Below are 25,958 nucleotides of genomic sequence, written 5' to 3'. Positions count from 1 at the left end.
TTCAAGCGACCGCAGGCTGATCTGGATCCAAACTGGTCACAATCGCCTTAATTTCTATTTTACTGTGACATAGTTCATTTAACTTTAAAAATGATATATAGTACTAAAATGGAAAGAAAACAGAGTACAAACCAGTGAAGAGTTTGTAATCAATGTTAAATTTCAGGACAGCTTGGTGATCTGCAAATCCCCTATGATATGTTGATATCAAGCTCATAGTCATTCAATAAGTCGCAAAATGCTCGAATACAATTTATAAAGCAAAATGTGACTTAAATTGATAACTAAAAATACCAGTATGCCAGTTTTGCCGTGTCAAGCTGTCAAGATCCAGAAAGTCCTTCATTCACATCGAATATATCCTTCGATTTCCATCCATTGTTGTCATTAGCGGAGATTTGGTGAATTAATAACTCAAATATCCTAAATGACAGTTTCTAAATAGCCAAACAATCCGATTATTGCTGTAAGAAATGTACGAGTGTCAACATTCTCTCATGGGCGCGGCCATTGTTGCATGTTGAGGCACGAACGACAACTCTGCTAGGATAATGTTATCAATGATAATCAGCGAGGTATGCTGATTAGAAAAATCGAGCTATCTCAATCGGACTGGCTCGGTCTTTTACAAAGTTCGCCATTGTGAAGAGTTTTTTCACGGAATAATAACTTAGACGAGCTGCTGAATCAGCATCGTCAAAAACAAGGATTTCAATTGACGCATTTTGGTCCATGACGTGTGTATAATGTTATGTGTCAGATCATTAAAAAAGTCATTGTTTTAAAATAATATTAAGTTAACTGAATTCCAAAAAATGTCTGAATTGCGTTAACTGTAAACAGATGTGAAGAACTGACAAAAATTGTGTATATAATACCATATTTAACATATACATACAGGTGGATGAAATAGACATCTGACCACGCAAGTCGACAGCAAACAAAACAAAAGTTTAACAATACAAATAACTCTATTATGGAAACAATCAGATAAATTTAAAAAAATGTGGGCGTAAATATATTTTTCTCTTTCGAGCGGAGGTAGCAGTTTTCATATTATTAATACTATAGTATCCAAAATATCATTTGATTGAATACATTAAGAAACAATTTACTAGTTTGATAAATGTCTTAGTGATATGAGAGTATTTTACTCTGCTGATTTGTCCACTTGTCCACAAGTTAGTGTCTACCGCATAGGTTACATTCGCCGTTTCGTACCCTTTTCAAGTGTAATTTAACTCGATAAGAAATTATCTATCAGTTTATGAAACGACTCCAAAAACTGAAACGTGTATACATGTAGACCACACATCACTAATCAGAAATCATGCCTGTTATACACATTATACTTTATTTATAAATATAGTTAAAACAAAACTTACTACCGTTTGTATGAACTCATATATTAACATTCATTTTAAGTATTTATGAAATCTGTGTTAATACATATTTTTATTTCCTTGCCAACCTTTCATGTCGCTTTAAAGAAACAGGTATACACCTCTGTGTGTGCATTTACTTTGAAAAACAGCTAATAACGACTACCACAGACACTTTTACTAATTAGTACACCTAGACAAACGCAATACACTTTACCACTATATCCAGTTACGTCTTTAGGAGTTTTTTTATCATTCGCATATCTGTTGACCTGCAAAAGGAAGTTGATAAATGATAAAGATACAGGAAATAAGTCACATGAAATAGATAAATAGCTGATTAAAATATCAATTATGCAAGTATGAAATACATAAGACTGCTTTTTCAGCGTCTGAACGTGAGCGTTTCTTTTCAATTATGCAAGTATTTAATACATAAGACTGCTTTTTCAGCGTCTGAACATGAGAGAACTATATCACGCGATATTGTATGGTAGTTCCAAGTAGCTTACGTGGGATTGTGCTCCGACAGGTATACGTGTTCATTGCGTATAATTTCGCTTCACCTTTAGTGACTGTTTTGTGGATGCATTTCTAATGACAGGGTAAGTGGATAAATTAATACGAAAAAACACTAAACTATTCATTAACGTAGTTAAACAGCGATCATTCAGCTATGAATATATATATATATAAATATATATATATCATGTCAGTGAGGCAGTAAAGCCTCCGTTTTGTTAGAATTATAACTGACGGAATTCAATAATCGATGTGAACACATGCATATGTTCAAACAATCAGAGGGTCTGTTACATTTCAGAAAATATGGGGAAATCCGCTTACTCACACGGCGCATGCAATTATAAATTAGTCCATAGGCAATCTTGGTAACGACCAATGCTTAAAGTGATATTATGGGCATCTAACAGTATATGCTATGTTTATAGGTGTCTGTCGCAACCCTTGTTCTTTTTGTGGTGTTTTCACTTCATGTGCACTTAAATTTGTTAATGCAGCATCAACATCTTAAAACAATATCCCGGAAATAGTCTCATTTATAAGACGCGCAAAGAATTTAGAGATACTTTTAAGCTCAATATTTGAGAGCGTCAACAGGTTGGACTATCCCGGAAATAGGAAAATAATGCATTTGAATATCAACCGTACTTTCGTTTTGACAACTGACAACAGAAATGATTCGATGTACGATGTGAGTCTAAATGTAGTTGTTATGCAGATTCGTTCATACGACACAAAGACACAATTTTGTTTTACGGATCATTTTGGCTTAGAGGACTGGGTGAGTCATATAAAATATCGAATATAATATATATATTTTATAAACAACTGGTGGCAAAATGAGTTGTAGATCTGTAGAGTGAACACTATCGATATGATGTAGAATATCTTTTCCAGTATAGAGCTATGTTGATTCACAGCTAAGCTGCCATAAAACGTGTTACCAGTGTAGTGTTACCTAGTTGTTTTCAATTATATTCAATTTAATTAGGTGAACAGTAATGGTGGATAGCAGCTGAGCCTGGTTAAATAATTAACATGGACATTTCGTCGGGCCTTGACAACATGACTTGCATGTGTAATGCATTGTGTGTTCTTGACTGTAGTTAAAATACAATGCAAGGTTAGTATTATTATATTATATATAGAGTAGTCGTTATACAATAAGAAATAGGATAAGCCTTATGTATGAAACATTTGTAAAAACATAATATTTCATTAAAAAAACAACGAATGCAGACGTGTATTTTATTTTATAAAGCTGTATATAATACTGCAATTGCCAAACCAAACTTAAATTGTCTGACCTGTCCATTCGATAGTCCGCAGTGTGTATCGATAACATAGATTTTCTTCCCCCTTCTGCAAGAAGCATCGATTGCAGAAGTTGATCACCTAATAATTGAAGTATTATGTATATATTGAGCTGATTTTAGGTAGGCGATGCACTATGAAATGATGTTTTCATGTGTCACCTAATGTGAAAAAACCAGCCAATGGTTAATTAACAAAGTGTGTTGAATATTATCGAACGGGCCAATTTCCTGGACTAGTCCTTATTATGGACATTTCACCCATCTTCCCATAGTTGGCAGTATGAAGAGCACATAAAATGTATCATCAACATTATTGAAAGGATCCGTGTTGTCATGTATATATTTCAATAGGTACAACATGTTCAGGTAAACACAAGGGATTAAAACAGGGGGCTGTTGTAGTATGTCTATAAAACACTGCAATCTAAAATATCAGTACTAATATTAAACAAGCGGTGCATAGAACGCGTGATGCAATGACAGAATTACATACTATTAAGAATGGAGTTGTTTGTGTTTTATTGCGTTCTATTTCGTTATGATCAAAACCAATTTAGCATGTGCATCATTTTCTATTTTCTTTCTTGTCTTTCCTTTTTCGCATTGATGCGTATGTATTGTTCATATGATCCCGTATTTAAAATGTACAGAATCGTCAGGGACGCACGTTTATTACGCGTGGATTTCCGTAACGTTGCTAGTTGAGACAACGCGCATGATTTTGACGTTTATTGTTTGTCCGCTCGAAATAGAGAAATAATATCACACACATTTAGGAATTTCATATCAATAATACAGGACGTGAAACATAAATAGATTCCAGACACATTGTTTAGCACATTATATCAATAATAACACAATATGCGTTGTGAGATTAAGTCATCAGCACCACTATCACAATCACTACATACCAATGTCAATAATGTGCAGTTGAGCAACACACACTTAAAACAAGGGATGTTTGTAAAACATGCATGCCCCCCATATGGGCTGTCAGTTGTAGTCGCAGTCATTGTGTGAATACGTTTTTTGTCACTGTGACCTTGACCTTTGACCTAGTGACCTTAAAATCAATAGGGGTCATCTGCCAGTCATGATCAATGTACCTATGAAGTTTCATGATACTACGCCTAATTATTTTTTAGTTATCATCAGGAAACCATTTAACTGTTTTGAGTCACTGTGACTTTGACCTTTGACCTAGTGACCCGATAATAAATAGGGGTCATCTGCCAGTCATGATCAATGTACCTATGAAGTTTCATGATCCTAGGCGTAAGCATTCTTGAGTTATCATCCTGAAACCATTTTATTGTTTCGAGTCACTGTGACCTTGACCTTTGACCTAGTGACCTGAAAATCAATAGCGTTCATCTGCCAGTCATGATCAATGTTTCTATAGAATTTCATGATCCTAGGCGTAAGCATTCATGAGTTATCATCCGGAAACCATTTTACTGTTTCGAGTCACTGTGACCTTGACCTTTGACCTAGTGACCTGAAAATCAATAGGGGTCATCTGCCAGTCATGATCAATATATCTATGAAGTTTCATGATCCTATGCGTAAACATTCTTGAGTTATCATCCGGAAACCATTTTACTATTTTGAGTCATTGTGACCTTGCCCTTTGACTTAGTGATCTGAAAATCAATAGGGGTCATCAGCCAGGCATGCTCAATTTACCTATGAAGTTTCATGATCCTAGGCCTAAGCATTCTTGAGTTATCATCCGGAAACCATTTTACTATTTTGAGTCATTGTGACCTTGACTGTTGATTTAGTGACCTGAAAATCAATAGGGGTCATCTGCCAGTTATGATCAATTTACCTATGAAGTTTCATGATCCTAGTCCTAAGCGTTCTTGAGTTATCATCCGGAAACCATCTGGTGGACGGACCGACCGACGGACCGACCGACGGACCGACATGTGCAAAACAATATACCCCCTCTTCTTCGAAGGGGGGCATAAAAAGAAAGACAATTGGAATTGGCTTAGAACTAATAACGTGTGTTGTAGCACCAGTACTCCATTATTACACACTGTCAGGTGAACATGTTCGAAAGAACTAGGTACAGAAACCTCATCTGAGTGTGAGTGTGTCAGCATGCCTTGATGGTTAAATGGCGAATCAAAGCACATTGATAATAATAAAACACAAATACAAACAAGAACAAAAGTTACTCAAATGAAGAACCACTTAGTAAGCGCGTTCAAAGAATATAACATTTTTAACGGTTTTAAATATGGAATTTAAGAAGACTGTCACGGCTGTTTATCTTGCCTCAAACCTTACATGGATAAAAAATAAATTGTATACTTGTATACTAATCTGCACTCTAGATCTTGGATTGAAGAACTGAGTAACGGTAGTCCTTAAATCTGGACAATGAATAAGTAGCAAGAAAATGAACATGATACAACATGCTAAAAGAACTATTGTTGGTTGATTGACAGCCACGATTTATTAACATATAATACTTCTGTAAGTGTTTTATTCAATTATATCGTGCTATGCTGTTCCATTAACATACATTCGAATCAGCATAAAGTTATGAAGGACCATATATCATTTTGCTCAGTTACAAAGCACTTAATGCATGCCAACGCTCTACTATATTTATGTTGTTTTGATCCGCTGAAGACAGAATTGTTTATTTGCGAAACTTCAGTCCCATGGTTTACATTAAAAGGTAGTACTGGGAAAACACTATACAACTGGTCATTCAATTGAACATAACTGTCTGCAATGAACTATTTAAATATAGCATTACTTGGCTTGGAGTTATATTCGCTAGTTGACTGACACCAGAAGAACATGTCATATTCCCATCAACAGAAAATAGAAAGACAGCTGATGTAACAAGTATACCGATATAAATGTAAAATAAACATATAAATATATATTAATATATTAAGTATATATTTACCTCCTCTGTTGAGCGGCTTGAGTCCACTAAATTATTAAAAATTCTGAACGCGGGTAAAAACGAGGCATTATACATAACGCATTGTTACTTTGAAACTGATACGCTCAACAAATAAAACACACGAGTGTTCAGGCGATTGTTTTTGCGTAGTCAATGTGGTACGCTCAAGAGCGCTGTAAAACAAAGTATTAATGCTTTTAACCGATCCACGAGTTATTAACAATTAATATATAAAGGATTTGTGTGTGCTCTCGGGGTAATATATTAAATTATGTTCTCAGCAAAGGAGGAATAGTTATATGCAAATACACTATTTGTATTTATTGTGTTTATCTAATGGATATTTTTCATGAATCATTACACTTCGAAGGACGTAGCGCACATAACAGCGGTTCACCGCGCATTACAATGTTATAATTATTCTGTTCAACACGGTGTTGTAAACTTTTCTCAACTTATTTATAAATGTATGACTTTATTTAAATACGCCAATCTAATCAGCTACAGTAATGAAGTAAAACGCTTCATAGAGTAAATACAATAGGCCAGTGTTAACAAATCTATTATTTAACACACGTTTAAATTACAATATTAAGATTTTGTGGAAGATTTGATCGAGAAGTTTAAAGCGTATTGTTAAAGTTCTTTGTGTGTATTATGCATTCGGTCGATAGAGAGATATAAGGAGTTTGTTGAAACACAAATAGGGGTTAGCTATTTAAGGGACCCTATCTAGATTTTGGTATGTATGGAAGTTTGCAGTTAAATGCTTTATATTGATAAATTTCAATATTGGATCTAAAGAGCTCCAGTAAAATTACAATAATAAAATTAAAGAAAGAAAAAAAATAACTCTGAAATGGGCTCGAACCACTGATCCTTGGAGTAAAAGTCTTATGCTTAGACCACTCGACCATCCGTGCTCATGCAATGAATGTTTTATTTTATACATTATACAAGCAATCCTCGTAATGTCACAAAATATAACGACAACAACAGAACTTTCCAATTTATTCAATCGTTTTGCGTTGCAACGCTTTACAATTTTCGGGTTTTTAAATCGTCAAAAGATACATATAATGGATATTTTAGAACATGGTAAATGTTTAGTATTACTGTTTCCTCACAAATATCATAACTTCAATGAAAATGTGCGAATCTGAAATATTGTTTAATTTTGTCAATTTACCAAAACGGGAAAGTCCCTTTAAGGGTTATTTTAAATACAGGTGTGGCTTCACATCCTGCGCGTGTTATTTTGCGCTCTACAAAGACTCTACTTTAAAACAAGTTAAAGATTTAAGCGGAAAATGTTGTTTCGTTGAGGGATGCTGCGACATATTGATATACTGGGGATATTTCAGCCATTTCACCGGTAATTTTCTATCATGCGAATATTTGTGATGATAAACTAATTGTTTACAGGTAAATTGTGAAACTTTTTTAAACTGCTGAATTTTTACTTTGGTCAAAATTCACATTATCACTGATAAAAAGTTTTAACTGGCGTATGTTAGGGATTTTGTAGGATTAAGTACACTAGTTTTTATGGAATGAATGCCAATATTACAAGTAAAATGCATTTCATAATATACACTTAAGGTACAATACGTTGTGTTTATCGTTATAACTCGCTGTTTTATGTATTTAATTCTTTTTCTCGTAAACCGTTTTGTTGGAAAGTGGAAATAGTGTTTAACATTCTGAATAGGTGAAATGTCGTCTTATTAATTAACTCTGACTGTACAGATGATATAATTGACGAAATAATCGGTATTTTAGTAATATTTTTATATCTTTCATCAGCTTTATAAGGTCTGCTACGTCTGTTTAATCTTCTATCAGATTTTGAGAACTGCTAAATTGCTTGTTATGATAAGTCTGTTAACTTCACAGACTTTGATAAACGAAGTACAATTGTTAAACACATGTTTTGAAATCATTTGAGTTATTGTTATTGGTTTAATGTTTCCATCATAACTCATGCAGTTAGCATTAAAATTGATTAGAATGCACCATGATATCACAAATGCTGAGGACATTGAAATAGTTTTTGAAACGTAGTAGTAGTAGTAGTAATAGTACTAGAAGTAGTAGTAGTAGTAGTAGTAGTAGTAGTAGTAGTGGTAGTAGTAGTAGTAGTAGTAGTAGTAGTAGTAGTACTAGAAGTAGTAGTAGTAGTAGTAGTAGTAGTAGTTGTAGGAGTAGTAGTAGTAGAAGTAGTAGTAGTAGTAGTAGTAGTAGTAGTAGTAGTAGTAGTAGTAGTAGTAGTAGTAGTAAAAGTATTAGTAGAAGTAGTTGTTGTTTTAATGTTGCTTTAATTATAATTATTAAAGTCAGAGCGTTAGAGGGATTGTTTAAAACACAATACCCTAAGAGTGATTGCTTTTTCACACGTTTATTTACTACTGCTATAAAAGAGCAACTAACTAACTTTAACTAAAAGCATATAACTAACCGCCAGTTTCTATTCGCTGAGCGGGGCAATAGGCGGGGCTTATCATGCATCGATGACCATAACATCAATCCTTTCTTTTAAGATTGGAATTTAACAGAATTAACAAATATAGTGATACATGATATACATGCTAAGTTCGCTTTGTTGTTAAACATTATTTCAAATTTCAGATGATTACACTATTTATCAACACGTGGGGTTACAAGATAATTATGAGATACGGCCATGAATTGCCTTATTTATATTTCATTAAATTATTATTGAACGATCTTCAAATAACAAGATTAAACATACAAACTATCATACAACCATGACAACAATAACTGACAAACAAACGGTTCAAGCAAGCTGTTGTTTAAAATGTCATTTCCTCCCTAACTTCTGGGAAAATGTTCATCTACCAGGTGTTACTAATTCACAAATGTTTGTAAACGTGACGCATTTCTGATTGGAAATGCCATACCATTCCTCTCTGAATGAATGGGACAATGTTATGAAAGTTGATGTACGCGGTGTTATTACATGTCTGTTATTCGAACTGACTCATTGACCGGAGTGCGTGTGGTTCTTTGGAAACGCGAAACATTAATTTCAGGTTAAATATCCCTGTTTGACGCGATTCCTTAATTTCATGTATAATAACACTGTTTAACTTTGGCATTGTTATGGTCTCATTCAAACTGATTTAAAGCACTTCTCACAAAATGAATTATTCAAATCATAACCAAGTATAAGATATTCATTCAAAACACACGTGCATTGAAAGTTTTCGCAGTCACCCATCGTAACGTCGCGGCTGTCGGCGATTCTGCCGCTGAGACCGTCGCAGTCGGGAAGGCGTTGTCCTGCGATAATTATCTGTTGCGGCCTGGACATCTGTTTGAAGTGGCTTGAAATGCCATGCGTCTCGGCGAAACAGTTTTCCTTGATGTTCTACCGTTATTGTAGCACCGTTCTTTTAACTGACTCTGCCAGGCGTAGAATTAAATGGCGTATCCTGTTTATGGCGGGTTTTTTGTCATACAAAGACTTTATCGCCTACGTTGATGTGCGACGTTTTTGATGTGCGTTTGATATCTGCTTTTCGTTTTGGATTCTTTTTCAAACTGAGTCCCTTTTTTGGACATGTTCATCGTTTTCTGGTGCTCTGAATATCGGAACTTTAGTTTTAAGTTTCCTTCCAAACATGATTTCTGCTGGTAAGCGGCCTGTGCTAGAATGTGGTGTGCTACGGTAATTCTACAGGAAGTTGCTCAGACCTTGTCGCATCTATATTCCTTCCGTACCGGCTGTTGTCAAGGCTTTCACAAGAGGCTTCATGAACTCATCAACTAGACCGTTGGATTGTGAGTGCAACGGAGTTACTATGCGATGTTGAAATCCGTATTTGTTCGCAAATTCTTTGAAATTTTGGCTGTTAAACGGTGGTTCGTTATCCGACTTTACTATGCTTGGAATCCCCATCATAGCGAATATTGTCTCCAGTCGAGATATCACTGTATGCTCTGATACATTTCTGATAAGTTCAACGACTGGGAATCTGCAATAATCACATATAACTACCATTGCGTAATTGCCATTTGAAAAGGACCTAAAAAATAAATTGATTCTTCATTCCATGGTCTCTTTGGTAGCGGACTTGATTTTACTGGTTCAGAGTTATTTTGCGGATACGCTGGCAGGCACGGATTATTTTTTTTTTACATACGTCATCGACGAGTTTATCCATATATGGGAACCAGCACGTTTCTTTTAGCAAACGTTTGCATCGGACTAGGCCCTGATGACCTTCATGAGGTAAATTTATAATTTTATGTTGCATGACTTCCTGTATACACAGTCTTGAACCACGGAATACGACAATTTGTTCATTAATCTTCACTGTGGTTAGTTCATCAACCCAAAACTTGTATCGTTGATATACGGGGTTGTTTTGCATCGATTGTCTATGCCAAGCGTTGTTTGCTATTGCATCAAAGACAGACCGTAATATTTTATCTCTTCAAGTGGTCGAGGCTATTTCCGCTAATGTCATTCAATATGGTACTGTCGAAATAGCCAAGAAGTTTACGTAATCCTCTGTAAAACTGTCTGTGTTTTTTCCTGTCATCGGGTGTTTTGAGCAGTAATCGGATATCAATGTAATCAATTTCAATCACAACCTATCAAGTCGGGCAGATTGGATTTCTTTCGTGTTCAGTGTGTTGTTGAAAATTGATTTGAAGGGTTTTGGTCAGTGATTTATTTAAACTTCGACCCGAATAAGAACAGATGAAAGTGTTTGCTTCCGAAGACACACGCTAAAGCCTCGTGTTCTGTTAATGAATACCGCTGTTCTACAGGTGTTAATGCGCGGCTACCATACGCTAAGACCCTGTTATCCTGGATCAATATTGCTGATAACCCTACAATACATAACTAACATCCATACACACTTCCAAGCATCTAATGGGATCATAATGAGTCATGACCTGGTCGCTGGTTAACACTGTCCGAAGTTTTGGAAATGAATTGTCTTGATCGGTACCCCAATCGTATGCTTGATTTTTACGTGTTAATTGACGTAGAAATTCCGATATGCTGGAGTAGTTGTATATAAACCTTGATAAGTAATTTGCCATCCCAAGAAACGACCTTATTTCCGCTGCGTTTTTGGATTTTCGACATTTTTAATTGCCTAGATTTTCAGTGGGTCTATTGATATGCCATCTTTGCTGAAAATGTAGCCATATAATGTCAATGATGATTGTTCAAATTTACACTTGTCTTTGTTCAAAATAAGATTATTTTCTTTAAGTCTTTTCAGAAGAGACTCGAGTCTTTCACTGTGGATTTGTTTCGTCGGCCCATGACAGATACTGTCGTCTGCAATGTTAATTGTGCCTCTTAGTCCCGCGATCGCTTGCCAAATTTTGTTTTGAAAAATTTCCGGCACAGCATTTACTCAAAAGTTTAATCTCTTAAAACCACGTAGACCGACTTGTGTAACAAATGTGGTCATGTTGCGTGACTCGGGCTCTTATTCTAGCTGATGAAACCCATTATTTAGATCAACTTTCGTGACAACTGTTGATCCGTTTACTTCCACAATGACGTCATCGAGCGTTGGTGTCACATGCTTTTCATATTTAATGACCTGGTTTGCTTTTCGCATATCTACACACACGCGAATTTCGTAAATTTTCCACTTTATCTCTCACATTGAACGGGATCCGTCTAGCTGGCTGTGCAGTCGGGTTGATTGTTTTGTCAACATAAAATTTAACTTGCATGTCCTTTAATTTTCTCAGACCCTTGAATACTGCTTTTTATGTTTATATTAAACGTGCGTAATTTGAATCCCTGGATATCGTGTTTATTACAGGTACAATCCGAGATTGGTAGCAAGTTCGTAACCTAATATATTGGCGTTGTTTTGTCGCACTTGCTGGAACGTTGCTGTTTTCAATTGAGCATTGCTTTCTACAAGAATAGTATGTTGACATTTTAGGGTTGTCTCTGTACACACGCGAATGCTTTTGTTGTTGAAGATTTCAGTTGAGGTTTTGGGTTCATGGCTTATACGATTCGGGAGCTGATTATGTTAAGCGTGCTTCCGGTGTCAACGAGGAACGTTGCTTTCACTCCATTTACTTGTAGTGTCAACTTGGGTAACTTAGAGGTAGTGATTGTATTAACTATTTTTAATCCCAATGCTAACACATGGCTTGCGGGGGCCTCGGTTCCACTTCCGGTTTTGTTTATTTCGTGTACTCTGGATCTAGTGCTTTTTAGTTTTCTGCACACAGCTTTGAGGTGATTTAATTTTTGACAATATCTGCATTCCTTTCCTTGAGCAGGGATATTTACCTCCGCAGTTTCTGCATACAAGGTTGAATTTAGGTTTTCGGTACTGGCTTCCTGATTGCGACTTTGCTCTTGACATGTACCTGATTTGAGTATTACGATTCCGCCTAGTGCTTCTAATTTCATACCGTTTAAATTCTTTGTTGTTTTTTTTGGATTAAAGTATTTCGTCAATTGTCGTGTGGTGTCTTCGTAACTTGATTCATCATCTGAAAGATCCAACGTCTGATAGATGTTGTATACGTCTTCGCCAGCATAATGTAGAAGAAAAGCTTTTCTTCTCTTCTTGCTTTCGATGCTTAATCAGACGAATACATTTTCAAGTTTATATAAGTATTTTGTCCATCGTACAGCGAGGGAATTTTCTTCCCCGTACACGTCAAATTTTGGAAAAGAATTAATCCAGTAATTTTTTAATTTTACACCAGTTTATCCATATATCCTCGTCGCCAATGTTATGTTGTTTTATGTATAAGTATTGATGTCTAGACCCTTAGAAGGGTGGTTTTAAACACAAGACCACAAGAGGGTTTGATTTTATCACACGTTTACTTACTACTGCTCATCAAAAAGCAACTAACTAAAGCAATACAAGCACCGGAACAAGCGGAACATACCGAAAGCTTCTATTCGCTTAGCGGGGCTATAGGCGGGGCTTATTATGCATCGCTGAACATTACAGTAGTAGTAATAGTAGTAATAGTAGTATAGTAGTAGTAGTGGTGGTGTAGGCGGAGGTGGTGGTGGTGGTGGTGGTGGTGGTGGTGGTGGTGGTGGTGGTGGTGGTGGTGGTGGTGGTGGTGGTGGTGGTGGTGGTGGTGGTGGTGGTGGTGGTGGTGGTGGTGGTGGTGGTGGTGGTGGTGGTGGTGGTGGTGGTGGTGGTGGTGGTTGTGGTGGTGGTGGTGGTGATGGTGGTGGGTTTGGTGGTGGTGGTGGTGGTGGTAGAAGTAGTAGTAGAAGTAGTATAAGTAGTAGAAGTAGTAGTAGTAGTAGAAGAAGCAGAAGTAGTAGAAGAAGAAGAATAAATAGTAGTACAAGTAGTAGTAGAAGTATAATCTATTTATTAAAAAACACAGGAATTCGTCCCGATTCAAAATCTATTTATTTATGAGCAATTTTGGTATGTAAGGGAAACAATTTATGCTCGATTAAATCTCATTAAAATACAAACAAAACTTAGTGTGTCCCCTGAACTTCATTTGTTTGTAACGAACAAGCGCACGTATGATCCATCTGAAAATAAATTGACTATAAATCGAAACGGCTGAATTAATATTTAAGCCTAAACACCGATTGCTTTAGATAAACATGTATAAACCATATTCTAAAACACCTTAACACAGTTAAGAGATAAATCAACATATGTGTCGTTCTGTGCTGTTTTCCTTTCGAGTTGTTTTTTTTATTAAATTTAGGCGATGAGTCGAATGACAAGCGTGTCCATCCATATGATGTTTATATGGATTTATGTATACAACTCCGCAAAAAGTGTAGATGGGTCGGTCAGTTTGATGGCAAATATTGTTCGTGAAGCAAACTTATTCAACATTTGTAAAGCGATTGTATTACAATACGTTAATTACCATGAAAGGTAGATATGCAATACATATCTTTAAGGATCAGTGACCCACACGTTCCTGCATTATGTGCCTTTGAACTTAAATACTTTTGGACAAGGCAAATAATTCTAAGGTTATGGGGAGAACCTATTTCACAGTTTTCAAGCCATTTAATTAAATAGCATTTCACCTGCAAGGATCCATTTGCTCTTTTGTGCCATTGAACTTCGATTCTGACAAATCGTGCTATGGTACGTATGTCATGTATTGAAACAAAAACCCAGAAATTATAAAAACATTGCATCATTTTGATTAAGCATGCGACCATTATTGAAAATACATTATTTCCAGAAATTAAAGCTATGTATATTTCAAGAAATATAACGTTCAATACTGAACTCGATTTCATAACCAATAAGTACATTATTTTCTCTATTTGTGCGCTTCTATACAATATTACAGAATAAATAGTTCTTTTTTTTTAGCTGTTCAGTAAAATGTGTGATTGCAATACTCTGATGTTTGGACATGGCTATAGTATTTGAGATAGTATAACCGAAATTTAACTTCATTTCTAATTCATCTTTAAAGTTGTATATGCTTTATTATGCATCCCAAATGTCTTTCGAACTGCAAATAATAAAACCTGTGCAATAACGTGTATGCGTCGTTTTCTGAGTTCCATTATACTAGATGGACAGCCGTTTAATAATTGAGATGCTTTTGAATATACATGTATATGTAAGTTGGTAAGTTACCATATAAGAAAAAGGACAACGGTTCTTTTCAAAGGCCTATTCAATTTTAAGAACCTTATCACTAATTAATGCCGTTCAAAATAATAAATCAAACATAATTAGTAAACCATACCAATAGGGGTGTTTTGAAATGTGGGCGTATGCCTTACATATAATTGACTATAGTAAATGTCCGTGTACGCTTAAAATGTTTCATAATATAATTTTCAAATTAATTCTCATCCGAGCAAACAAACGTCACTCTCAAAAACTTTGTCACTACCAAACGACCACGGACTGGATATTTATTACACAGAAATGGAGACAAACGTTATTCATGTCTGCCTCACACGCTATTGTGCGTTTCAAACAATAAAGAATCGATACTGATCTCATAGATACTACTAGTTGCTTTCATAAACATGTTGATTGCTCAGAACAATAACACAATGGATAATTGAAATGTGTATGCAGTTCGTAAATGATAATGCAGATAACAGATGATTGTGTGTGAAATATACACTTTTTGCATTATTTAATTACACATGTCTGTACATATTCCTTTGGTTGCTTCGATACCATTACGAAAACTGGCATTATCATAGTAGTTTGCAACATTTCATTTAATTAAATTGGAATTCCTTAAATCAGTTTCGTTATAAGTTGTTTACTAAATTGTGAAAGTATGTTATTTATACCGTGGTGTTAAACTGTGCAATACATGTTCTTTCAAAACTCGAGTATAAAACACAGTTTTGCACTATAAACAGGAAAAAAACACCAAAGTATTGATCACGGATTTAAACTTTGATCTGCAATAGTTATACTCTGACAAATATGACAAATATGAACAACACATGATTTTACTGATTGGACTAAAACACACATTCATGTATGGTCACAAGTGTTCCTCGCGCTACACATGACGAATGTTAATTTCCTGAAATAATTGTACACTTGTAGATGGAAATTTAGATACTTAATATGTTTCATTTTAGATTTCAACAAAGTTTACATATATATTTTCCAGGAGCTATTAGTTAAAGTCATATTAGATTTACGGACACGAAAAACAAGTACGTAATTTATATATTTTTATTGTAAAATACACTGTTAAAGCCACTGATTTACATAAGTAGTATTACATAAATCAAATATCAAAAATGGTAGGTACTTGGATTAACATAAAACGAACTTATTTAATACAGGAATGATAAATACAATTGTATTGCCATCTTGAATTCTATCATGTATTATCCATAACAAAATAAATATTTATTTATTTAAATAGTAACACCATACTAGTCTGTATCACACATAAATCCAATATTATTGGATTTATGACTTGCAGTTATTGTTTCTATGCACGTGTAACGTTATACGTATTTCGATGATGCTACATAAACAACTAATTTTGTTCACGTAATAACCTTTTTTCATATTAATTAAGCTGTCAGCACTAGTTAATTTCATATTTCATATGCCATTAGTTTTTATTTGAAGAAAAGCTTCTTTATTGCACACGTGTCACAACTCGGTACCCTAAGATCACGAACAGTATACTTTTGAAATTAACACACTAAGTTTATGTTGTTTGTTCTTTAGTTTTCTTAAGTCTTTTTTCGAGTTGTTTTATATTATTTAAAAAAAAAGCGATTCAATGACCTGGCTGTTTAAACAGCTATTTATATATTATGCTGAAACTCTGAAAACAATACATTGAATGGGTATTTAGAAAGGTTAAATAGGATATTTAAAGACATAAAAATAACAAGTGCTTTCAGATGTTGTTTTCTTTGTTATACATTCACTGTATAATGCTTTGTCCTTAAAAAGAGCATGCGACAAACAACTATTTCTTACGGTGGCAAAGAGGTGACATTCACTCCTCTTTTTAAAATTACCCTTCTCTTTTTTCTATCTCGTGGCCTCGACTTAGTAACTCGAGGCCACGACTTACTAACTCGGGATCTCGAGATAGCTTAAATTCCTCCTCGTTTACTGCACCGCTTTTTTATTTATTGCACTCCTATTCTATTAAGTTTTACACTCCTCTTTTTTCTATCACGTGGCCTCGACTCAGGAACTCGAGACCATGACATAGCTAACTTGTGACCACGAGATAGAAAATAGAGGAGTGCATTTTTTTTAAAGAGGAGCGAATGTCACCTCTATGTCACCGTAATTTCCTCCTTTTTTATTTGTTCCGATATGTTTTATATTTAACGTCCGACCGCGATGATCAAAAAAAGATCGTCTTTGTATGTGTGTGTTATGGCTAAGTTGTATGGTGTGTACATTCCCTGTTAAGTAATTTGTGCTAAATTTGCGGCATAAACCCCACACGAATTTTGATCAACGAAGATTCTAAGGCTGTGAGCCTAATTCAGTTATGTATTTAATTGATTATATTTTGTCCCTGCATCAACGTTTAACTGGGTACTTAAATAAAGCATTTGTCGATTTTAACACGAACTTTTCTCCCGATAATGCTTCTGGATTTTCAGCATTCTTGTGTCAGTTAATCCATCTTTGGTGTATTGTTTAGTGAAAGCTAGATAAGTCATGCTCACTTTAAAATTTGTATAAAAATATTGTTATGGACAACACATAATAAAATTATTATTATTACAATTGTGAACATTTACATATAACAGGAACAAAAAAAATATTTTATTTGAAGCAAATGTAAACGCTTTTGTATTATTGTGTGTATGTATAGTAATATGCCACTTATTCGTGGTAGCCCAACTTGTCGCTTTAATGAAAAAAGCTTCTTTGTAGTAAAAATAGTTAGTTTGTTGTTTTAATCTATTTGTTATTTATCGTTGGATACACTTCTGTAATCGATGAAGCTATAATGTATTTTCATGGTCAAAAGTATCATGGTTTAAAAAAAATGCAAACATTATATATACATAATTTTGACATGTATGCGTTGTTTTCTTTGTATTAAACTTTTGTTAATATTTGAACGTAATACTGACTTTTAACATCGCCTTAAGGGAAGTTGCTTGGTGGTGTTTTTTATTTTAAATCCTACATCCAGATATATGATATTCTGTTAATAGGATTTGTTTTTATTTAAATCTTTTATTGAAATAAGTTAATCAGTACAATAAACTATGAAAAACCATCTTGGTGGCCTTCTTCAATTTGTAGGAGACGCTTTGATCTGTCACCTGGTGTCTAAATTGCCAAATATCACCAACGCTTTGTACTAGCATGTTATCAAGTGGCCCAATTTTGGAATGAAAAGTGTAGTTTATTAAAACAAAAACTTACTTAAACGGGCAATACACATAGTTTTAGATTGTTATGAACCTTAAATATAGTAATTGCCTCATTTTCTTGTTCCCATGCGTGCACATAATCAAAACATTAATGCCTCGCATTTTCGGGGAACGGCTTTCAGGTTTATTGATATTCTTGTCGTAGCAGTTTGCATGAAAATAGAAAACTTCCGATGATGCAAAACAGTTTTATTTCGTATCACATAGTATTTATATATTTTCAGTTCGTTGGTTGTGCAATCAGGGCAAATCTACAATTGATCAGATGTATGCTACTATGAAACCTGGATGTGAGGAAGTAAGTTTAACTCTTCATTGCCACGCTAAATGAAATCAAGAAACTCCCAATCAGTCAGATATCTTGGTCGCTGTTTCAAACATTATGTAAATAACCTTTAAAACACTCTTTAAGTGATCGAAAATTTTAAGGGTCCATATCCAGTAAGTATCAAACGTGTTCTTATTTTTTTTAAACATATTAAGTAAATAACCTCATTTGTAATCAAAAAAAAGTTGTGTGTATATTACTGACATTTTTCGCATCATTAATAAATGAGTTGAACACGCTTTTTGTGGACATTTTACTTATATTGTTTAACGAAGTATATTCGGAGATGCAAAACTATATATGCACAGAAATATGTATATGTCTATCTAATCATGCAAAACACTTATATGTTATCATGCAACCATGCGTTGATTAAAAAACATTTCCGTCAACATTTACAACCTGAAGAGCCAAAAGCAGTCTGTACCTGATGGTATCAAATCTTGATACACATTACAAGAAATATACTTTATAAATGTATGTAAAAATATCTAAATTGATATTCTATAGTACATTATGTTAATCATATACTATTATTTTATTTTAAATTTCAGTTGGTGGTCTTTTTTCTAACCGCTTGTTGTTTACAAAGTAAGTTCCAATCATTTCAAACAACTTACGTCATTATCCATAATGCTAAGCTGATTATGGTGCAATTGCAAAAATACATTTATAAAAATTGCTTAATTAAGGAATTTAATTAATATGCTTCAAAATGCCAACACCATAAAACATTATTGAGTGCGTGTTTTGTTACGGTTAGTATTTAACATACAGAGGCATCATCAATAAAAATATAGACGAATTTTCTATATGAAAAGTAATACTAGTTTAAGTATTTTCATAAGCTTACGTTTAAGACATTTATGATTATCATCAGGATTTATGTGTCGGTCATATTTCAGTAAATTTGTATGTGTTTTTCTATTTCAGCTGTCGTTTCGGTCAAGTTGGAATCTTTCTCAGAACTTATTCATGGTCAGCCTGTCAACATAACGTGTTTTGTCGATGGTAGTTTCCAATTTAATTTTACTAATTGGAGTCAAGACACGATAAATATTGGTGGATGTGCATCTCCCCCAACTAGGAATTGTTTTATGTCATATTTACCTATGAAGATGCTTTACAACATAACGTCTACATCCGATGGTGGTATTTTGACGATATTCAAATGGAATATGGACCATTATGGCACATATAAGTGCTTCGACACATTTCACCCAGAAAAAACTTCTAGAATAATTCTACCAAGAGAAACAGGCGGAAGCTATTCTTACACCATCTGTAAATCTTTACTATTGATGTGCCTTTTAGCTCATCGGAGCACAACTTGGTGGAAGTGATCACCTGCGGTTCATAAATGTGTGCGAATCACACTGGCTGTCAGTTTGAACATACAGTACAGCTCACGCAAAACCAACAAAGTCTTCTGTTAACGTATTTTCGCCGCGTATTTACTCGGCATGATGCCGAGGCACTCGGCGAAATTTCGCGGAGTGACGCCGCGTCTGTTGATTCGCGGAGTAACGCCGCGTAGATGCGGCGATTCGCCGAGTATAACTATTTACAAATATTGATTGTATACTAATCTATAACACATGTTATCGAAATATACAAACATACACAGAAAATACGCTGTGCGATTGTTAACATTTCTCTATATCTGCATTCATTTAATTAAATTATCAATCGGATGTCATCTGTCAAAACAATTATTGCGTATGTCGATAACTAGATCTATATTGAGTTAAAGTTTAGACAGTTAAATCCCGTAGATTATTTCGGAAACGAGACTTGCTTTAAACGTCTGTCATGTCGCCAAAATTGTTGCTCAATAATTTAAAGAAAATAAATTTAGTATTAGATACACATTTTACAACATGTACATGATTCTAGGCTTGTTATTCTTTAGCAAGGCAACCACAATTCTAAAGATGGCTGCCAGTGCAGCAACCATCTGCGAAAAAAGAGAGACATATTGTTGTTGCTTTGTCTAATTATCTCTATAACATTAATATGAGGATAAACAGTGCACCCACATCTCAACCTGTGCTTTGCGACACACTCTTTATAAATTTGAATGGGTTGTGTGCATTTCAAACTTGCGGTATAAAAAGCTATAACATAATTTTGAAAACTAAGATTATGCAATAGCGAACAACTTCAGTGCCTTCAGCGATTTGATATAATGTTTTATTTGACCGTACGATTATTAAACCTTTAACATAACATATTTTTATAAATCTTAAACTTGTAAAAATTCCAAAGTATGTATGTTATGTTCAAATACCCGTTATAATATAAAAATGAAGCTTGCACTCTGGTATATATTATTGGGAAGCATTGGCCATGGCATGTATTACTAGTATGTATTTTTCTATTGTTGAAGATCGTGTACCTTAAACATGATGAACGGGAGGGCTTGTGCGCTTGATATTTCGTTTATGTTAATACACCCAATATTTATAAGACCCATGGCGAACGCCTCATAAGTTTAAATTGTACTTGTGAAATCTGATACGGCTTTAGAAAATCCCGGTCTGTTGCAATCGATACCCCTGCAAAGCTTGTTTTTGTATATGATAAAATAGGTTTGCAAGTACGTCCTTTAATTTTTGGGCTTGCTGTTTTAAGATTTTGTGAAATGGGAAGAACATATTTGCAATGCCAATTATTTTCAATGAATAACTTAAGTCGGGCAGACATAGCTGATATCTTATTAACTACTTTTATGTATAAAACTTCCGTGTGTAACGCAAATGCTTGATATATATTTGTTATTCCAATTTTCGGAACTGGACATACCGATCGTTAAACTGATACTAGATTTGCACACTCTTAAATAAAGAAAAGAAAATTCCCCTACAAGCTGGCCATTATTTACGTTATTGATAATACACTTAAAGTTTTTAGATGTGTATTTATATTCTTTTCCTACGAGACATGGTTTACTGGGATATACACGTAATAGGATGAGTTATTTTATTAAGTGCGATCAGTTATCATTTTCTGTTTGAAACAAGCATCATAAAATCGATTAATTGTATAATAGAAACACATAACATATTTTTATTATATATATTTATGGTTTTGAATTCATGTTGCATTTTATTTTGTTTGTTTTTTTAATAAAAAAAGTGTATATCCTATGTACTGAAAATGACATTAAGTCTCGTCTTATTATCTACCATGTTGTACTTTATATAATCGTCTTTTCCATAAACTCATTATAAGTATTATGGATATGTGAATAATAAAGCACAAAAATATAGTACCACATATAAATGGGGGACTAGTGCCGCACCTTCATATATTGGCAATACACCCCATTCGTTTTCTGATTTCATTCAAAAGTGTAAGCTCCCTTTAACAGGCCTACTTTTATTCCCGCATCATATTACAAGCTTAATGTTTACAGCACACAGCGGTAACATGTTACGAAACTGCAACTAAATTGCATGTTAAACCCTCTTAAAAATGCAATAATTTATGTCAAGGCCTCAATTTCATTGTGGAAAAGTATACCGTACTTAAGCATGGCCTACGTGCATGTTAGCGCTGAAAACATGACAGTGCGCCGTTAGTTTTCAAACAAACATTTGAATACGTATTGTATCTTTGCAATCTGATACAACGCCCGGGAATGGCGGTCTGATAAAATCAATATCCCAGCCAAGCCTGCTCTACATTTATATATTTTGCATACCAGCAGGCTGAATATAGTTTCTTAATTGTCCATGACAACAGGAAGATTAATATCGAATGTGTAGAATTTCCAACGACTAACCAAGAGAGTATTAACACTTAAGAACAATTAAACAAGTGCATGCCATGGTGGTCTGATGTGTCATTATGCAAGGATATTTAATACGTGTTTCTTTCGATCATATTATTTTCCTGCCATTGTAAATGTTTTGCAATATGCATTGTATTATACATCAAGCCTTTTCAGACAACTATTTGTATGATCAAGAATAAGGAACATTCATGAACAACACGCTTTACATTGTAGTTAGGAGCTTTAATCCTGTTACTTGCAAACGCCTATGCGCCATAGTGTGGTTTTCAGTAGTTATGTGAATCACATTATATTACATGTTAACTTGTTAAACAGCCATTGTATTTAAGTAGGTCATGGTTGTATTGATTGCTGAATATTTGTTTGGAGAGGCTTCTTAAGTTACAGGCGCGATTATGTAAATTGATTATTTAAGTCTAAAATAGTGTTCAGGTGATCATTTTCGTCGTCATTTTAAAGCTTTTTGGTAATGCGATCATTTTAAGTGTGGCGGTTAGAGCAGGTATAAATACCAAATGTTTCAATGCATATTTTGCCAAAAATCATGATAAAGGTTTACCACTGAAAACTTCACGTATCATTGCCTTAGATACGTATATGTAAGGCAAACGTATAATGGTGTTACGATTACAACCTTTTGGTAATTCATGACACGCAAGGAATTTTGTAAGAATAATGTAATGACATTGTTCTTATTTTCTTAACGTAATGTTCAACACATGAATTTGCGGGGTACAGAATTCGCGCTATTTCGATTGCCAATGTGCTCCTGCGAGTAACTCGCAGTCTGTTCAGGTTTAATGTTGTTAGCTGCTCATCAGTATATAATGTTTGTAGATGAAGGATTAAGAACTTGAATCGAGTAAGAAAGGTCTTAAATTAAATATAACTTTCCAAGGGACTACAAATGCGTGAAAATACGTATCTAAGTGGTAAAGGGTTAAATTGAAGCCTATTATGCTTGTTCGATGTACATGTATACACGTCAGTTTTAATGTTTAGCGGTCCACTTCTACATCTATGTTCAAATGCGGTCGTGATATTGAACATAATCAGCATCATCATCATCATCAGCAGCAGCAGCATCGGCGGCGGTGGCGGGGCGGCGGCGGCGTCGTGGTCGTCGTCGTCATTTTCATCACCATCATCATTTGCATATGATACTTCACGTGTCTGATTAGCTGAAATACAATAATGTTCTGTGAACAGCAGTATTTGGCATACGTATGTGTTTTTTATGCCCCCCCCCCCCGAAGAGTGGCATGAAGTTTTTGAACTGTCCGTCAAGCCGTCCGTCTGTCTGTCTGTCTGTCCGTCAGTCCGTCCGTCCGTCCGTCCGAACACTTTATCATTGGTCATAACTTTTGCAATATTGAAGATAGAAACTTGATATTTGGCATGCATGTGTATCTCATGGAGCTGCACATTTTGTGTGGTCAAAGGTCAAGGTCATCCTTCAAGGTCAAATATCAAATATATGGCTTCAAAGCGGCGCAGAAGGGGGCATTGTGTTTCTGACAAACACCTCTCTTGTTAGTTGTTCGCTTGCGAACAATTAAGGTTAAGAGCTAGTTTTGCAAGTCGGTCTGCTCTTAACTACCCTAAGAACGATGACCACCGCATCTGCTTGTGCACACTGATTAGCCTGTTTATGCTTCACCACTGGTACACTGCAGACAGTGAGTGTGTGTATGTAATCAATAGTGTTTAACAGCCTCTGCGACGACATTGGCCAGTTTGTCATTGAAATCTGTACATATTGGCTGCGTTCAGGGAAAACGGGGCCTTATGTATGTCCAATAAGTGGTGTCCTGTGCACACTGATTAGCCAGTGCAGTTCGCACAAGCTAATCAAGGACGACACTTTTTTATTCTATGGTGTTTTTCGTTTAGAGACAGTCTCTGGTACTGGTTTGACAATTTATGCATATGCATTAAGCCCTGTTTTCCCAAGAAGCTGCAGTCAGTATACAATGCACTAATTGTTTCAGTAATGAAGGAATTGAAACAGCGTAACGGTAGCGATACAGTGTGTTTAAATTATATTTTATTAAGAGGAATTGTCCGAACGTAGTTAATCTACATTTAATAAACATCATGATTTCGGAACTTGTAACCAGTTTCTATCCCAGGTAAATTATAGTTTATAAGATTGTTCGCCGAGTGACTCAGCGTCATATCACCAACAATTTCCTCGGCATCATGCCGAGGCGTGCCGCGGCGTGTCTCGGCGAACAGACACGGCGACTCGGCGACGAGATGGTCGATGCCGAGTCGACTCCGCGAATAATTGATGTCGTCAAACTCCGCGGATCGCGGAATTTGTTGGTTTTGCGTGAGCTGTACTGTAAAGGCTGTCAAACATTATTCAGCATTAATTTTATCCCCTCCGATCTTGTTAATTTGAGTCTATAAACAACTCTTCTTTGTATACACGTTTTACAAACCGGCATAAACAAGTCAAACACCTACAGTGTTTTGTTCTATTCTACAAAGTTATGTAATAACCATGTATATTTTCGTCAAGTTTTCGCTTCCATGACGAGTTTTAATTCTGAACACAACAAACAATATACATTTCTTCATCGCAATTGATCTTTTCCATTTTAAAACATCTGGTGTATAAACAGGCAATTCTTTGTGAATAGGCACTCCATGATCGACTGACAAAGGAACCTTTTTATCCCCTAACCATTTTAATTCAACATCGATTTCCTTCGAAAAGACTTTAAAAATTTGAGAGCAATTAACTGACACTTTTTTTAATCCGTAAATTGTTCAACAAAATATCACGTCATTCGAGTCCATTTGACAGTTTAAATAAATTGAAAATGCAGTCTCACTGGTTTCATTCGCGGTATATATTCTATTACAGTTATTCACATTGTATTATATTAATCCATCGTAAACTCATACAATCTTTCCACAGCAGACATAGGCGTTCTTGACCTGAATGACGCAATCAAGTGATTTGACAGCTATGTAATATCGAAGCGCTGAAGGCACTGAAGTTGTTCCCTGTTGCATAATCTTAGATGCAACTCAGTTTTCAAAATTATGTTATAGCTTTTTATATCGCAAGTTTGAAATGAACACACTTTATAAAGAGTGTGTCTTAAAGCACAGGTCGAGTTGTGTGTGCACTGTTTATCCTCATATTAATGTTAAAGAAATAACTTAGACAAAATAAAAACAATATGTCTCTTTTTTCGCAATTGGTTGCTGCACTGGCAACCATATTTAGAATGACGGTTGTCTTGCTAAAAATAACAAGCCTAGAATCATGTACATGATGTGTTATGTGTATCTGATATTTTTTCCTTTTTTTTAATTATTGAGCAACAATTGTGCCGACATGACATACTTTCAATACATCATGTCTTGTTGTGAGCCGGAACTGAATTTTCTTCCTATGCCTAATTGATCCACAGTCGCAAATTTGTATTCTATGTTTAATTTGATTGAGTTGTTCAAGCTTTGAAAAAGCTAGTTGCCCTGCTTTAAGCCCTACTGTAACCAACTTTTGAAAATGAGTTTCCTGGGCTATAATCTTCTGACCCCAGGCTAACAGGCAACCACTTAACCTGTAAGTTATTCATGATGTAAGATCTGAAAGTGTATTGAACTCATTAAATTTGCAAGTCTGAAGACATAAAAGGGACCTTTTCACGTTTTGGTAAATTGACAAAATTAAACAATTTAAATTATTTTGAGAATTTTGTTGCTGTCGTTATATGTTTTCATACTACGATGATTGCTTATGCATATAAAGTATAAAACACATCT

The 25,958-nt window shown here is 34.9% G+C and overlaps 1 long non-coding RNA gene across 2 annotated transcripts; it reads left to right on the top strand.

Moving 5' to 3' along the window:
• The first annotated feature begins 1,715 nt into the window (after positions 1–1,715).
• Positions 1,716–24,643, top strand: LOC127867355 (uncharacterized). 2 transcript variants are annotated; one of them, XR_008043454.1, is made up of 4 exons: positions 1,716–1,987; positions 18,270–18,343; positions 18,928–18,964; positions 19,307–24,643. It is a non-coding gene; the product is annotated as an uncharacterized LOC127867355 (long non-coding RNA). The 2 variants fall into 2 exon arrangements; XR_008043455.1 differs by lacking the exon at positions 1,716–1,987 and adding an exon at positions 15,353–15,828.
• Positions 24,644–25,958: the final 1,315 nt, after the last annotated feature.

Source organism: Dreissena polymorpha, chromosome 2, assembly GCF_020536995.1.
Source record: "Dreissena polymorpha isolate Duluth1 chromosome 2, UMN_Dpol_1.0, whole genome shotgun sequence".
NCBI classification, from domain to species: Eukaryota; Metazoa; Mollusca; class Bivalvia; order Myida; family Dreissenidae; genus Dreissena; species Dreissena polymorpha.
This window is presented reverse-complemented; position numbering and strand designations above follow the sequence as displayed.